The 15011-nt window shown below is 49.8% G+C and overlaps 1 protein-coding gene and 1 long non-coding RNA gene across 8 annotated transcripts in view; one reads left to right on the plus strand and one right to left on the minus strand.

The window, feature by feature from the left end:
- Positions 1 to 15011, plus strand: part of TMOD1 (tropomodulin 1) — a 78312-nt gene that overhangs the window by 406 nt on the left and 62895 nt on the right. Inside the window, exons 1-3 of one of the 6 annotated variants that reach the window (XM_072959786.1) lie at positions 12266 to 12466; positions 12860 to 13062; positions 14343 to 14372. The exons of 1 other annotated variant lie outside the window; for it this stretch is intronic. The gene's annotated coding sequence lies outside the window, so the exon portion shown is untranslated. Of the gene's footprint in view, positions 1 to 12265; positions 12467 to 12527; positions 13063 to 14342; positions 14373 to 14558; positions 14640 to 15011 lie in introns of those variants that run through there. 4 more of the 6 variants (XM_072959787.1, XM_072959784.1, XM_072959785.1 and 1 more) reach the window with 4 other exon arrangements.
- LOC140695867 (uncharacterized) lies at positions 11112 to 12100 on the minus strand. Of its 2 annotated transcripts, none has more exons than XR_012071699.1 (2): positions 11704 to 12100; positions 11112 to 11394 (listed from the first exon to the last, which is right to left on the minus strand). It is a non-coding gene; the product is annotated as an uncharacterized lncRNA (long non-coding RNA). The 2 variants fall into 2 exon arrangements; XR_012071698.1 differs by having other exon boundaries at positions 11112 to 11411.

Genomic DNA, 15011 nt, shown 5'->3' on the forward strand with positions numbered 1-15011 from the left:
CCGCGTCTGTAAACGGGAGAAGGACCTGGGGACTCTCGAGGAGCAGCGCTGAGGGCCGGGGTCTTAGCGAGGCAGACGCCCCCGCCGCGCGCTTGACTCCAGGGCTTGGTGGCTCGGCGTCCAGCGCACTACAGGCTACAGGTGCGGCCGAGCCCGGCACCCAGGCGCCCAGGCGCCGCCTCCCCTCGGGTTACGGAAGCTTTGGAAGTGGGAGTGGGGGCGTACGCTCTCAGATGGACGCGATACCCGCGATCCGGCCGCGACTGTTTGCAGCAGGAAAAGTTTCCCAAACTGCAGGAGATGACAAGGTTTAAAGCTTCCTAGTAACACGGCTTTCGCGCCGAAGTGGAGCGGAGGAGCCCGGAGGCGCGAGGCTCCTGGCTATCGTCAGCTCACTGGGTGGACTTGGCAAGCCTCCTCCCTTCTCTGGGCCTCGGTTTCCCCATTTGTAGGGGAAGGGTTCGGTTCCTGCGATGGAGCTCGTGGCCGGGGCCGTGAGAGCAGTAGGGCACGCTCTTTACCGCAGGCGCTCCCCCCACCTGTTCACCGGCTCCGGACCTGGGACGCTGTGGGCACAGCCGCGCATATCCGGAGGGGTTGTGGAAACCGGAAACTTTGGCGGTCCCTCTGACTCGGGCCTTATTCTAAGACCTGTTAGGACCCTCGGAATAGCCGGGCCGTGCACCGCCCAGGAAGCGCGCCCCGCGGTAATTACGGGCACCTCTGCTGAGTGGCAGCCATCACCTTCGCAAAGAAGCTTGTGAGTCAAACAGCTTTAGACCCAATGAACGGGGCAGGGCTAGAGGCTCCAGTCCAACCGCTCCCTGGCCTCAGTTTCCCCATCTATATGGTGCTTATGATGCTGCCTCGGAGCCCTGCAGGCAGACACAGCCCCATCGCCACCTCTCTGGCCTTAACTATTGCCCTCTCAGACTTTCGGAGATGGCCTAGTCTAAGCTTCTCCCTGTCCAAATCACAGAACCAGACCCTAATCCAGGTTCTGGACCCTCAGCGGGAACACCTCAAAAATCCCCATCTTTCACTCAGCAGCGACAGCCATTTTGTTCCCTGCAAAAATCTGCAGAGACCCCTGCTCAGGGTCACATGCTGCTGGACACACCAGGCTGAGTCTCCACTAGCCTTTCTCATCTCTTTCCTGGCACGTCCTGGGCTCAGGCAGATCATGGGGATCCGTGAGCACCCCATCAACAGCCCCTTTTCTTTGGTCTGCTGCTGTCCAGAACTTTCCTTTGCTCAGACAATAGCGCCCTCTTCCTGATGTTTCATTTTTGTTTCTACTTTACTTTCTATCATATATTTTTTTCTAAAGCCTCTCAGATTGAACTAAGAGGAAATGGAGACAAATAGTAAGGGTCTTATCAATTCCAGCCACACAACAAACAGGCAGAGCGTGAAAGCAAGGAGCACTGTCACTTCAGTGTGTTCATTGTATTTAATGAGCTAGTCTTGCAAACCCACATTTTAGAAGATCTTGGCCCTTGAGTTCCTCCCAGCCTAAGTGGAAAGCCAGTGTCCTCTAAAAATAGCCTCCACCCCACCTTATCAGGGTCTCCCACCTTCTCCCTCCCTCCAGGGCTGGGCTGCTTCCTGCTGCTCAGCAGAAAACAAGTAGATAGTGGCAGCTCTGAGTAATAGGAGGTGGACTGACCTGGAGGTTAAGACACCTGGCTCTAGCTCCAGCTCTGCCACACACTTAGAGTGACCTGGAGCGATAAGGGAGTGGGCAAGATGGTCTCCAGTGGACCTGGAATCCCGAGGACTCAAAGTTTCCCTTGGAAGACTTTCTATCATGAGAAAAGTGAAGTGCCAGGGATAAAATCCAGGGGCCCCCTGTGCAAAGGAGGGAAAGTGTGGGGGAAACTGGTCCCCAAGAGCCAAGGGAGGAGAGAGACTGGTGGTGCCAGTTGCTGCAGAGAGACAGAGGGGATGAAGACTGGGAAAGGGCCACCAGGATTGGCAGGATTCATGGGTGACTTCGGCCAGGGCATTGCGGAGGGTTCAAGAATGGGATCTGCCACTGCTTTACTGAAGCCAGTCACCCAACCTGTGTGTCTGAGCCCCAGCTTCCTCCTCTGTGTGATGGGGATAATAATAGCACCCATTTCATAGGGGGTTGCTGTGGGGATTAAGAGGGATGATGCAGGGAAAGCCCTTGGTCCAGTGCTTGGTACCGACAATATTACTAGTGTTAGCGAGAGGAAGAGGCAGAAGCTAATGGGAGCTGAAGCCTGGAGACAGAGCCAACAGCTCTTCCAAAAGCTTGAAGGAGAAAGGAAGGAAGAGAGAAGGTTGTAGGAGCTGGGGACAGGGCCTAGAGGGGAGGCGGGTATTTCCAGGATGAGGAGTGTGAGAAGAGGCGGAGACAGACCAGGGAGAGGGGAAGAGGGTGAAAGGAGCATCGCAGGAGAGCACCGAGGGTCTTCCTTAATGACCTGCTGAATGTCACAGTCTCTAGAATCAGGTTCTAAAATCGTATTCCTCTAGATTCAAACTGAGCAAAGAAAGGGTAAAATAAAGCCAGTTCTGGCTCAGGCCCTTGTGTCCCCTTGGGAGACGTCTGTATCTGTGAAAGAGGGTGGCGATGGGCCATGAGGGGCAGTTTGACTCTGCCCAGGGGCCTCGTGACCTTGGCTTGCTTATTTCTGAAATGACATCATCTATCGATGACTCCTGCTGAGCCCAGTCATCATGGCCTTTTCCAGTCAATGTTTTGATTTTTCAGTCTTACTAATGGACCAGCCAGGCTGCCAACATTTCTAAAGAGGCCAATTCACTCTTCCCTTAAAGCCAGAACACCAAATAGATCAATAATTTGGCCACTAGGAGCCATTATCTGTTTAAAGGCACAGGCCTGTTTGTATGGAGAAACATGAAACAGGTGGCATAACTGGGGGACCATTTCTTGTCCCTCATTTTGTTTTATAAAATTTTCCTTTTGTTAATCATAAGGCCAGATTCTCTTCTCTCTTAATGATAAGGAAAGAATGAGCTCACTGGAGTCAACCTGGGACAGTCTGGGAGGCTTTCTTCGACGCTAGGAGGTACTGGACCCAGATCTTGTCTGATCTGAAAACCTAGAGACATTCAAGCACTTTTTTTTTTTTTTTGCTTTTGTTTCTCCTTTATCTTACGTCCTGTTTTTCTCTGGAAGAAAAACAGATTTGTGAAAGAGCTGTCCCTGTCTCAGTTCTTCTCAGCTCCCCAGCCTGAGTCACCACTCACCCTGGGGCTCCTGAGGAGGTGGCCCCAGGGCTGTTGCTGGGAGATAAATCTGGTGGGTGATGAGGCAGAAGTGCCTCTTGGCCTCACTCAGCCTTCTTCACAGACTCATCTCTTCTTCTCATCCCTTACATGTTAGTGCCTCTCTCAACCCTATTCCTTTCCATCCACAGCCTCCTACAGTCCCATTCACTCCCATGGCTCCAACTACCCCCTGTACATTGGCAACTCCCAAATTCATGGGGCCTGGACCATTCTTCTCAGTTCTAGGCATCTGTGACTCCAGCCTATAGGACAAAGCCAACAAGGTGTCCCAAAGGCACTTTGCACCCGACAGGCCCGACTCAGGCTCATGCAGTCTTCCTCCAGTGTCCCCCTGTCTTGGTTAACAGTAACATGATCCACCCAGGCTCTGAGCCAGAAACCTCCCTACCTTTCACCATCACATTCATTTGATCTGAAGTCCTATCCATTCTAGTTTCCTTAATATCTCTTCTGTTCATTTCTATCCCCACAATCACTACCCCCGAGTTATTGTCAGAGCCTCTGATGAGTCTTTCTGCCCCAAGCCTTTCCTTCTCATGCTGCTGTTGAAAGATCTCGGTGAAGTGTAGCTCTGACAATGTTATTCCTCGCTCTTCAGGGACTCCCCATTTCCTACCAGATTCTTTGTCATCGAACTCCAGGACCATTTAAGATCTGGCCCCAAGGTACTTCTCCGAAACCATCTCTTGGCACTCCCCTCCATTCCTCCTTACCCTCTGGCCGTGGTGCAAGCACACGTGCCCTCGCCTCGCTGTCCTGCTATTCCTTCTGCCTGGAATGCTGTTCTCTCCCTTCTCAACACAGCGAACTTGTAATCCTTCTTTAAAGCAAAGCCAGTCATTGCCTCACCTGTGCTCCCATAGCCCTCTGAGTACACCTCAGACAACCAGCCATAGTGTCTTCTAAATGTAATCATCATCCTTATCTCTCACTAGACTGATACCCTCGAGAGCTGAGTTTATGGTTCACTTATTTCTCCTTCCCTAGTGTCGAGCTCAGAGCTTAGCGCTTGGCATAGTGCAAGTACCTTATGTTTTAGTAAATAACTGATCATTGAATGAATGATTATGTAAAAGAATAAGTAACGGAAAACCCTGTGATAATGACGAAAATCACACAACATCATCTATGTGGCTTCCCACCCCACCAGGCCATCAGCTCCGTGAGGGCAGAAACCATACCCGTTCTGCTCCCTGCCAAGCCTGCAGCCCCTGTCAGCCCCCTCACAATAAATGGAATGAACCCATGCTCTCACCTGACACTCACAGTAACCCCGTAAGAAGGAAGGGCAGGTCTTATTACCCGTTTTTGTGAAAAGCACAGTGAATCCGAATAGGAATTATCCCAGGTCATCCAAGTGGGGTGTGTATTCCCCAGAAAAAACCAGGGGCTCTCCAGGGTTTGGGAAACTTAAGAAATGAGCCTTTGTGTTCCAGACTAGTGCTTCTCTAACACTGGAATCACTCGGCATCTTGTTAATGCAGATTTCGGCTCAGTAGGCTCAGGAGGGAGCCTGAGATTCTGAATTTCTAATAAGCAGCTTGTTTCTAATAAGTTTATTAAATAATAAGCTTAATCATTCCTAATAAGCGCTAATGAACATCTAATACTGTGAGTCTCATCCTGCAAACACAGACCACTGCACTGTGAGCGCCAAGGTGAGTGCTAGTTATCGCCAACTTTTCCCTTGGCCATGGCTTTCAGATAGTGTTTTTATTTAAACCTACAAATGAATTCATTTAAGCCTTGACTCAAAATCAAAACTCCAGGGCTCTTTCTGGTTGTTTTTGTTTAGTTTTTGTCTTTATGGAGCATGGTGGGGACATGCAGAAGCACCTGGCGGGGCTAGAACAAAGTGGAGCACGGGTAGGGGTGTGTGGTGTGCAGTGGGGCACATGGGAAGGCCCGGGTAATAGAATGTTCAGGGTCCGAGAACTAATGATGGGGCCTGTGATTGGGGGAGGGCCACGTGGTGGGGCACGTGGCTAGAGCTCACTGAAAAAGGCCCCAGGGAAGGCAGGCTGCTGGAAAGGTCAGGTCCACAGCTGTGGGTTATTTCTTTTGCCTTCCTGCCTTCTCCTTTGTGTTCTGGAGAAATTTAGGCCCAGCTAAGGCTTTAAAGTCACACTGCCTTGTACCTGGCCAGCCTAGAACCTCCACTGAGCACCAGAGCTCTAGGCTTCTGTAACCAATTGCCTTTTTCAGTGCACCCTGCTTACATGTTTGGTGTCTATGAGCACAGGATGAACACCTGGCCAGAGCTGGGATGGGCTCAAAACCACTCAGAAAACAAGGGATCGGAGAGCTGGGAAGGCGGACTTCTCCGTGCAAACCCGGGAAGATTTAAAAAGTCAGACTGGATGGCAACATTATATGCATTTGTGTATGGTTGTTAAACTGCATTCCATTTACACCATTGAAAGGGTATGAGATTGCTTAAAATAAACTGGCACAGACAACATAACTAGTAAAATGTCAAAAAAAAAAAAAAAGAGCAGAAAATTTGAAAACTAGGATCAGGAAAGTCTTTGAGAATACGATGGGATGGGAGCCATGGACCCTTGCTCCAGAAAAATGAAAATGTCCACGCATACAACAGTTTGCATGTCATTTCCGTGGGCACATGCGTCGCTCTGAAAGCCTTTCCAAAGCCTAGGTTAAGAATACCCGACGCAGAATAAGGAGGGGAAATGTGCCAGGGTCCTAGCTGAAGACAGCAACTGTTTTTGGACACTCACATCAGCTCTGAGATGAATCATGAGAGCCAAAAGGGAAAGGGAGGAAAGATGAATTGGAGGCCAGGTCATGTCTGATTTAGAAAAAGACCGGTCTTGCAGGAGAGAGAAATGTTTTCTTAACTCTAATTCTCAGGGTGCCGGCAGGCAATTTTGCGTAGTGGTTAAGAACATGCCTCCCTGGGTTCAAATCTGAGGTCTGTCCGTTAGTGGCTGTATAATCTCAGGTAACTTTTAACTCCCTGTGCCTCGACTTCCCCAGCTATGATCTATAAAGTGGAGTCATTGTGGGGACTAAATGAGTTATTGTATTTAACATGCTTGAGACAGGGCCTGGGACTCTGTCAGCGTTACAGAAGTGACAGCTGCTGGGGGAAGGTGGCCTGAGCGGTAGCAATGAGCACGGATTGCCTGCCAGCTCTACTGCTTGCTGGCTTTGTTACCTTCGTCACTGTAGCGGATTATATGACTGTGTCCCCTCGGAACCTCAGAATGTGACCTTCTTTGGAAACAGGGTCTTTGCAGATGTAATTAGTTAAGATGAGATCCTACTGGGTTAGGGTGGGCCTTAAATCCAATGACTGGTGTCCTTATGAGAAGAGGAGAGGACACACACAGGGGAGATGACGGAGTCAGAGGTTGGAGTGATGCAGGCACAGGCAGGGAGAGCCAAGGATGGCCAGCAGCCCCCAGAAGCGAGGAGAAAAGCATGGAGTGGAGTCTGTCAGCGGCTCCAAAGGGAGCCAACCCTGCCGACATCTTGATTTCCGATTTCCGGCCGCCTGAACTGTAATGGAATAGATTTCTGCTGTTTTCAGCTATCCAGTTTGTGGTACTTTGTTATGGTGGCCCTAGGAAACTGGTCCAGTCAGATTATTGCATTTCAGTTTCTTCATCTTAAATGGGAATTAAAAAATACCTACTTCACAGAGTTACTAGGACTGCGTGAGATAGTTCACGCAGAGCATTTAGCACTGTGCTTGGTATGTGGTCTGTGCAGACTAGTGCTTGCTGTGTGGCGGTACAGAGACATAATGGGCAACAGTAGCCTCAAGGATGGCGTTCGTGGTGTTCTAGGGTCTACATTATCATTCATTTGCCCAGTGCCCTGTTGATGAACTCTTACGTGGTTTCCAGTCTTTTGCTAATATAGGTAATAACCAGACGATTTGTACATAGATCTTTATACAATTCAGTGAGTAAACTGGCAGGATAAATTCCTAGAAGTGAATTGCTGAGTCAAAGGTTATGTGCATTTGGAGAGATACTGCTCAGCTTGCCTTGAGAGATGGTGTACCAATGTGTACTTCTCTTCTGTGTGTTGGTCTCCTGCACATCTTGTGAATATCGGAGATTCTCAGACGTTTTCATCTTTGTTAATCTGAGAGATGAGAACTGATGTCTCCTCTCTCGATTTACGTTTCTGTAATTTGGGTGAGTTCGGTTCTCTGTTCATAGGCTTACTAGCCATTCGTATCTTTTTTATGTGAATTGCCTGTTCCTTTCCTCTTCCCACATTTTTGTTGGGCTGGCTTTTTTTTTTTTTTTTTTTGGTAGGATCCCTTTGTTCATGCTAATTTTCATACTGCTTTTTCAGAAAATACAGAAACTCGGGTCATAAAGCTGTACCTGTGTTAACACCTGCTCGGAGGTGAGATGTCAAAGTTTGTGTTTGTGAAATGGAGAGTGAGAACAGGAGTGAGCTCACAAGCTTTCCTGTAAGCCAACTTTTATTCCGCCAAGGCTTTTGTCTTACGGCTGTCAAAGCCAGTAGCAATGCCAGGCATTCATTCATTCACTTACTCAACAAACCTGCCTGAAGCACCTGAGAGAGGTGGGGCTTTACAATGGGCTGTAGGAGACAGGGATGCTTGCCTTCAAGTAGCTTTCAGTCTCGGGGAGGGGGTTGTGGATGCAATAAGATGATGCCTCTGACAGCAGAACTCTGACAGCCCCTCCTGTTTGTATTAACTACTTAGCTGCTAGAACACTTTTCAGCTGATGTGGAGAAAGAAGCCATGGAAGAGACAGAGGCTAGTGAGAGCATGTCATGGTGGCCCAAGCCAGGGCAGTTGCAGAGAGGTGGGGAGGAGGAGCTGCAGAGTGGCGTACGCTATAGTAGGATTTGCAGGGCAGATGGGTAGGTGGGCAGGCCAGCTGGGACAGGGCCATGGATTCAGAGTCTTTTCCTAGAACCCTGTTGCTTACAGTGATTCGTGCAGTGACTCAGGCTCTGTGATGACCTCAAGAGATGCAAAATGAAAACATATACTGGTACAGGCACACGTGCTTTCCTAATTTAAACCATCTGACCACTGTGACTGACATGTAGACCTCTGAGGCTCCGTGAGAACTGGGATGGGGCTCGTAGCCACCACAGAGAGTGATGGAGTCAAACGCTGTATTTTGTCTCCCTGTGTTTTCAGAAGGTACTTTCCCGAGTGACTAAGGGAATGAGATCAACCAGGGAGAATAGTGCAAACAGGCTAGAAAACAAAAATTTTAAAGAGAACTGATCTCTAAGTCCCTGTCCTCTCCACTCAGTGGCTCCAAACATGCCTTTCATAATCAGGTCTTGAAGGGCCTTAAATCTCATCTTGTCAACTCCCAATAACCTCTCTGGAGACCTCATCTGGGACTCCAGCATCCCTGCTCATGTGACTGTCATAACAGGTTCTCACCACCTCCTCAATCAGCCCGGTGCCTCCTGGGGCATTTTTTATTTTTAGACAGTTCCTTGTGCTGATTGGAAATCCATGTCCTGGTAACCTCTGTAAATCAACGTCTTCTGAGTGCTAGGGAGCCACAGACCACTTTTGTTCCTTCTACCCCAGCTCAGCCCATTAGAGGTTTGCAGAGTGTGCTTGTGTTCCCCCTGGTCCTTCAATTGTTTTTCATAGGACACCCGGCCCCTCTTTTCTGGGCTCAGTCAGCACCACTGAAGAGAGAAGGCCTAGTTCACAGGAGAGGTCACCCACGTGGCCAGTATGCATATAAAATGTGTTCAGCATCCTTAGTCATCAGAGAAATGCACAACGAGATACCACTGCCAACCCACCATAATGGCTAAAAGGAAAAGTATGGACAATACCAAGAGGTGACAAGGGTGTGGAACAACTGGAGCTCTCATACATTGCTGGTGGGGATGTAAAATTGTACAGTTACTTTGGAAAACTGTTTGACAATACCCGTGGAAACTAAGTGTCAACTCCCAATAACGTCTCTGGAGACCTCATCTGGGACTCCAGCATCCCTGCTCATATGAGGCTCATGTGTATGCCTCCTCTTTGATCCAGAAATTCTACTCCAGGTACATACCCAACAGAAGTAAGTGATTAGTCCTACCAAGACAGTCATAGCACTATTTATAATTACCAAATACTGGAAATAACTTAAATGTCCATTAACAGTAGAGTAAACAAATAAATTATGGTGTAATTCATGTGATGGAATCCTACACATCAATGGAGAAGAATGAACTGCCACTCTAACACACAACACAGATGAATCTCGCAGACAAAATGTTGAGTGAAAGGAGCCATACACAAGAACATACCCACTGTATGTTTCCATTTATATGATGTTCTAAAGCAGTAAGAGCTAATCTGTGGTTTTAAAAGTCAGAATAGGAGTTACCTTTGAGGGAGATGGGCTGAGACAGGGATGAGAAAGCCTTCTGGTGGGCTGGAAATGTCCTGTATCTTCATGTGAGTGGTGCTTATGTAAGTGTATGCATATGAACAGATTCAGTGAGCTGTGCTCTTAAGACTTGCCCACTTGACAGTATAGAACCAATGCCTTATTAAAAAGGAAGAAAATCACTCCCTGCACAAAAGAGTAGGGGCCCAGAGCTGAGCATCATTGCCCTTACTTTGTCCCCTGTACCTTTATTAATGTGGCTGAGATTGCACCGTGACTTTGGGGGCCAGCATCTCACACTGTTGGTCTACATAGGGTGGACAGTCACTTGAGAACCCCCAAACCTTTCTCATGGCTGCCCAGCTGTGTCCACCCATCTAATGCTTGTAGGGTCAGCTTATTGGGCTGTACCTCCGTGGGAGTGAGGAAAGGAGAAGGAAACCAGTGATCTGAACTACATCATCCTTTATCTCACCTCACTTGGAACCAAGTCCCCTGATTCCTATGCTAGTGTCCCTTCTACCACTGTACAATGGCCCCATGTTCCTATAGGCCCCAGGGACTGGAGATTCCAGTGGGTTGGAAGATACTAGGAAGGAAGAGGACCATTCCAGGTGAGCCAAGGCTGGGTGTAGCCCTGGGGCCTTCAGGGTGTATGGTGTGTGTCCTTGAAGAGGGCTGGGAACAGGTTGTAGGTTGTGCGGGAACAGGTTGTAGGTTGTGCAGTTGTGCAGAGCCCTGCTTTCAGAAGGACCCCCTTGCTTGGTAGAATGCTCCATAGTTGCTTTCTCAAAATTCTTTAATTTTATCTTTGGATTTATTTTTTTATTGAGTTATAGTCAGTTTATAATATTGTGTCAATTTCTGGTGTACAGCACAATTTTTCAGTCATATGAGTTTATATTTTTAAGTGAAGCCCAGTGGACTGTGGAGCATGCATCAGGGCTTGGAGCCTCAGCTCACATGAGGCCTTACCACCTGCTAGCTCTGTGCTTCCTGAGGGTAGGTTCTTAGACTTGGCTGCCTCGCCTCCTGGCACCCTCAGATCCCACCAGCCTCCCCCTCCCCACCTGCCCAGCTACTGCAGGGGCTCTTGCCCCAGGTGCCTTCAGCTGGCAACTCTGCAGAGCAAACCTCTTGTCCTCCCTGATCCAGGCACCCAGTGTCCTTGTGCAGAGGTTGGGATACACTTGGAATCGCCCATCTCTGTGTGTGGTGGGGCAGTGGCCCCATTGGAAGGGGAGATGCCTGGCTTGACTGTGCGGCACCCTACCACAGCAAGCGTCTCTGTCCTGCATCTGGCAGGGAGGGAAGCTGGTAGGCAGAGGACTTGGAGTACATGCTCTGAGTGACAGCATTGGGGCACCTGTGTAGATCGAGACATAATTTTTTTAATTATGAATTTTTAAAACACCATGACTGATCAAGACAGAGACCACGAGAGAAAGAAAAAACTTTGTCTTGGTACCTTTAATGGCACCTTTTCCCCATTTTTGAATGCAAGACCCCCCTGGTCTTACTTTGCCCTGGACTAGGCAAATTCTGTAGCCAGCGCTGCCTGGGAGAGCCTTTCATCAGGGCGCGGTGAGCTCTCAGGCCATCACCAGGGGCTCCCTGGGGACGCGAGATGGCAGGGGCTTCGGACCTAGGAGGCTGGAAAACGTGGTCCTCTCGGTCCAGCTCTCTCCCCATCTGTCCAGATCCCACACAGATGACAGTGCTCTCACTTCTTGCCCTGCCGGGGACATGAAACTGTTGGGCATGAAAGTGCTTTGTTGTTGTTGTTTTGTCAAAAATGCAAAGTCTCTGCACTTTGGAGTGGTTTTAGGTGTAATTATTGTGTTATGCTTTATGACCCTGTTTTAAAATCTAAACCTTGAGGAAGTTAAGCCCCCCAAACTTCCATTACTCACTGTCTACCCCTCCACACCCTACCCTGCCCACCCAATTGAGGGACAGTTGACTTTCTTCCTTTTGGGGTCACTGGTCTGGGCTAGAATTCGGTTGTCCATCTGGCTCCGCGGCATCTGTAGCCCTGACTGACCTGCAGTAACGGTGGCTTTAGTCTGAGCTGTGCTCTGAGATGTGCGGCTGGGTCAGACGTGATTGCTTCCCCAACCCAGTTCAGCCTGGAGGCTGGGAGAGGTGGAAGCCATGGTCTCCTCCGCTGGGCAGGGAAGCACTGATTTCCTTGGGCTACACACAGCCTGCTGGAGGAGAGAGGCTGCGTCACTCCAGTAAGGAGGTTGAGGGAACTGTTGGAGGGGCTTTGTGGACTTAGCGTGACCTCAGAGAGTGTGGAGGCTGGGAGATGGTGCTCCAGGCTGAGAGGACAGCGTGCACATAGCCCAGAATTTCTGGGGTGCTTGGGGATGAGTGGCAGGTCCAGCTGGAAGGGGAAGGCCTGTCCTGGGATTAGAAGCTGGAGGGAGGGGGGCGGAGAGCGTACAGAGGCCACCAGGTTTCCAGTGGCCTCAAACCCCAGGCTGGGGAGTTTGCACTCCATCTGTCATAATGGGGGCTGTTGAAGGTGGCTTTCAGCTTGGGAGCAGCATCATAACTGATTTTCACAAAGATCACTTGGAGGCTGAGTTGAGTGTGGACAGGAAGTAGGAGAATGGAGGCAGGGAGCCGGGTTGGAAGGCTGCTGTGATAACACAGATCTGAAAAAGGCAGTCGCCATGACAAGAGAGAGGAGGGACAGATACAAAGGATGGTAGAGAGAGGAGTCTAGTCACAAAGGGATAACAGTGTCTGATTCCACTTAGATGAGGCACCTAGAGTAGTCAGACGCAAGGACACAAAAGGTAGAATGGTGGCTGCCAGAGGCTGGGGGGAAGGGGAGGGGGGTTAGTGCTTAAAGGGGAACAGAGTTTCAGTCAGGAAGATGAAAAAGTTCTAGAGATGGATGGTGGTATTGGTTGTACAACAGTGTGCATGTACCGAGTTCTATAGAACTGCACACTTAAAATGGTTAATTTTATGTTTGTGCATTTTACCATAATCTAACCAAAAAAAAAAACTATAACATTCAAAAAAAAAATAGAGGACTGACAGGCGTGGGGACCCACCAGGGCTGAGGGAGTGGGAGGGGAGAGTTTGGGCTGACCCCAGGGGTCTGGCCTGGGGGGCTGATGGCAGCAGGGCGAGGAGGTGGAGGTGAGGTGGCCGTGCTCAGAGTTGGGCACTTTGAGCCTCAGGGACTCCAGGAGAAGTGCCCAGGAGGGAGCCAGGCTGGAGAGACCAGGCAAGAGTCATCAGCTTATCACTGGTAATAGACCCCAGCGGAAATAAGAACCACCAGGGGAGCGTGAGATGTAAGAAGAGGGCAGAGCCCAAGGGAACAGGTGGGCCAAGAAGAATCTGTGGCCAAGGAGACTGAGGAGTGGGAGAAAGGAAGGAGGTAAGCCCGGAGATTCTCGTACTTGCTTGGCTGCAAGGGGTGGGGACCCATTCGAGGTACCTGAGTGCAGTGAGGGAGCCTGAGGAGGGGGTAGATCCTAGAAGGACTGTGGGAGGACGGGGGTCTCATGGGAAATCAACAAGCGCTGTAGCAACCCAGGCCTGAGGGAGCAGGGACAGGGCGCTTCTGGCGACCTGGTGTTCCCATCTCTCAGCCCTGTGAGCGCACCCTTCAGATTCTCCCTCAGAGCCCCCAGAAGGAGCCAACCCTGCCACACCTAGATTTTGGACTTGTAGCCTCCAGAGCTGAGAGACAATGAATTTCTGCTGTTTAGCCCCTCAGTTTGTTAGGGCAGTCTCAGGAATCAATACAAATCCCAAGAAATAAAGGAGCTCATTCATCCAACTCACGATTTTTTTTTTAATGCCAAGCCACCACATAGGTCATTGACTAGCCAAGCAACTGGCTGCCCTGGAGCCAGGCACCTACTCTGTCCAATCAGCTGAGGGGGGGAATCACATGATATAAAGCATGGCTGCCCCCAGAGGTGCCCCTTGGAGGGCAGGGGGGAAACAGCTCTTTCAGGAGGGACCAGGGACAGCTCAGGCACGCTTGTGTCCCTGGAACCCATGGAAGAGAGAGGCGCAGGCTTCAGTGATGAGGGATCGTGACCTACAATCCCTTTAACCAAAGTGTCTTCCGAAAGAGAAGGACAAAGACAGGGGAGAGGGGGTATGAAGAATTAGCTTTGTTTGTAAATCCACCTTCCTTTGCCCAGCATCAAGACGTTCACTTGGGCTGAAATGACAAGATGGTGTAACTGGAAAATATTCGCTTGAACTTGTGACTCAGCTCTTCCTGACCTCAGGGAAGTGCAGTCATAAATCAAGGTGCCGCCCAGCACCTCCTCCCGCAGTGCTCCCTCAGGGCAGATGCAGATGCCATTAGCAGAAGGGACTGCACCTACTTCCCCTGAAAGATTTAAAAGCACATTTGGTCCTCCAGGAGCTTCCCTGTCTCAGAGCTTTCATTTCTGAAGCTTCCTGATGGATGGCCTCAGCCCTTGACCCACTAATTTTTACTGTCCAACCTGCCGAGTTTTACTTCCTGGCACAGCTTGTAAATTCTTTTTTTTTTTCATACTTAGTAGCGGCTTAGGGCTTCTGTCATCGAGAAGCAGGGTGGCCAGATATGCCGGCAGTGTAAAATACGATTTGGAAGACTTAAGTTTTTAAATGTGTTTTAAATTTATTGAGCTATCCTTTTCTTTTTCTCACCAGCTCTTACTCAGGACCCGATCTGTAAAGCAGGTAGCAGCAGCACTGTGCTCCGTCAGGCAGGCCATGCTGAGAGCTCCAGCAGCGTCATCACCCCTACCTGCCTCCCCTCCCCTTTGGGTTCCCAGCCCTCCCAGATCTTCCCAGTTTAAAAATGGGGAAACAGAGGATCCGAGAAGAGAAGGGACTTGCCCCAAGTCCCAAGGACACTAGATCAAAACCTAAATGTGCTCTTGTGCTTCTAGCACCTTCACCAAGCACAGGGCTGGGCACTGGAGCCATGAGGACAAGAAGACACAGGTCCTTACCTGAGGGACATGACAGCCTGATGATAGTGTTTGGGGGACCGGAATAGGGGAGGGGGATGGCCCCAGCAGCAGCAGTGGCTGAGGCAGCCTCACAGTGGCTGGACTTTGTTGAGCCTTCATTGACCACGCCCCAGCCCCAAGCTTTTGCACCTTATCTGCTTGTTGCCACTTAATTGTCGCAGCACCCTATGGGGCGAGTACTGTTACCCTCTTACTGTACAGAAGAAGAAAGTTAGTCCAGTGATTTTCAGCTTTTTATTTTAGCAGCCAAATCCTTTCCTCAAGGGAAATCTTACGTAGAATCCCAAATAGATCAGGCAGTAGCAGGGGAGAGCCCCTTTGCTTAGCCTCTCCTAGTTAACCC

Source organism: Vicugna pacos, chromosome 4 (genome assembly GCF_048564905.1).
Source record: "Vicugna pacos chromosome 4, VicPac4, whole genome shotgun sequence".
NCBI lineage: Eukaryota > Metazoa > Chordata > Mammalia > Artiodactyla > Camelidae > Vicugna > Vicugna pacos.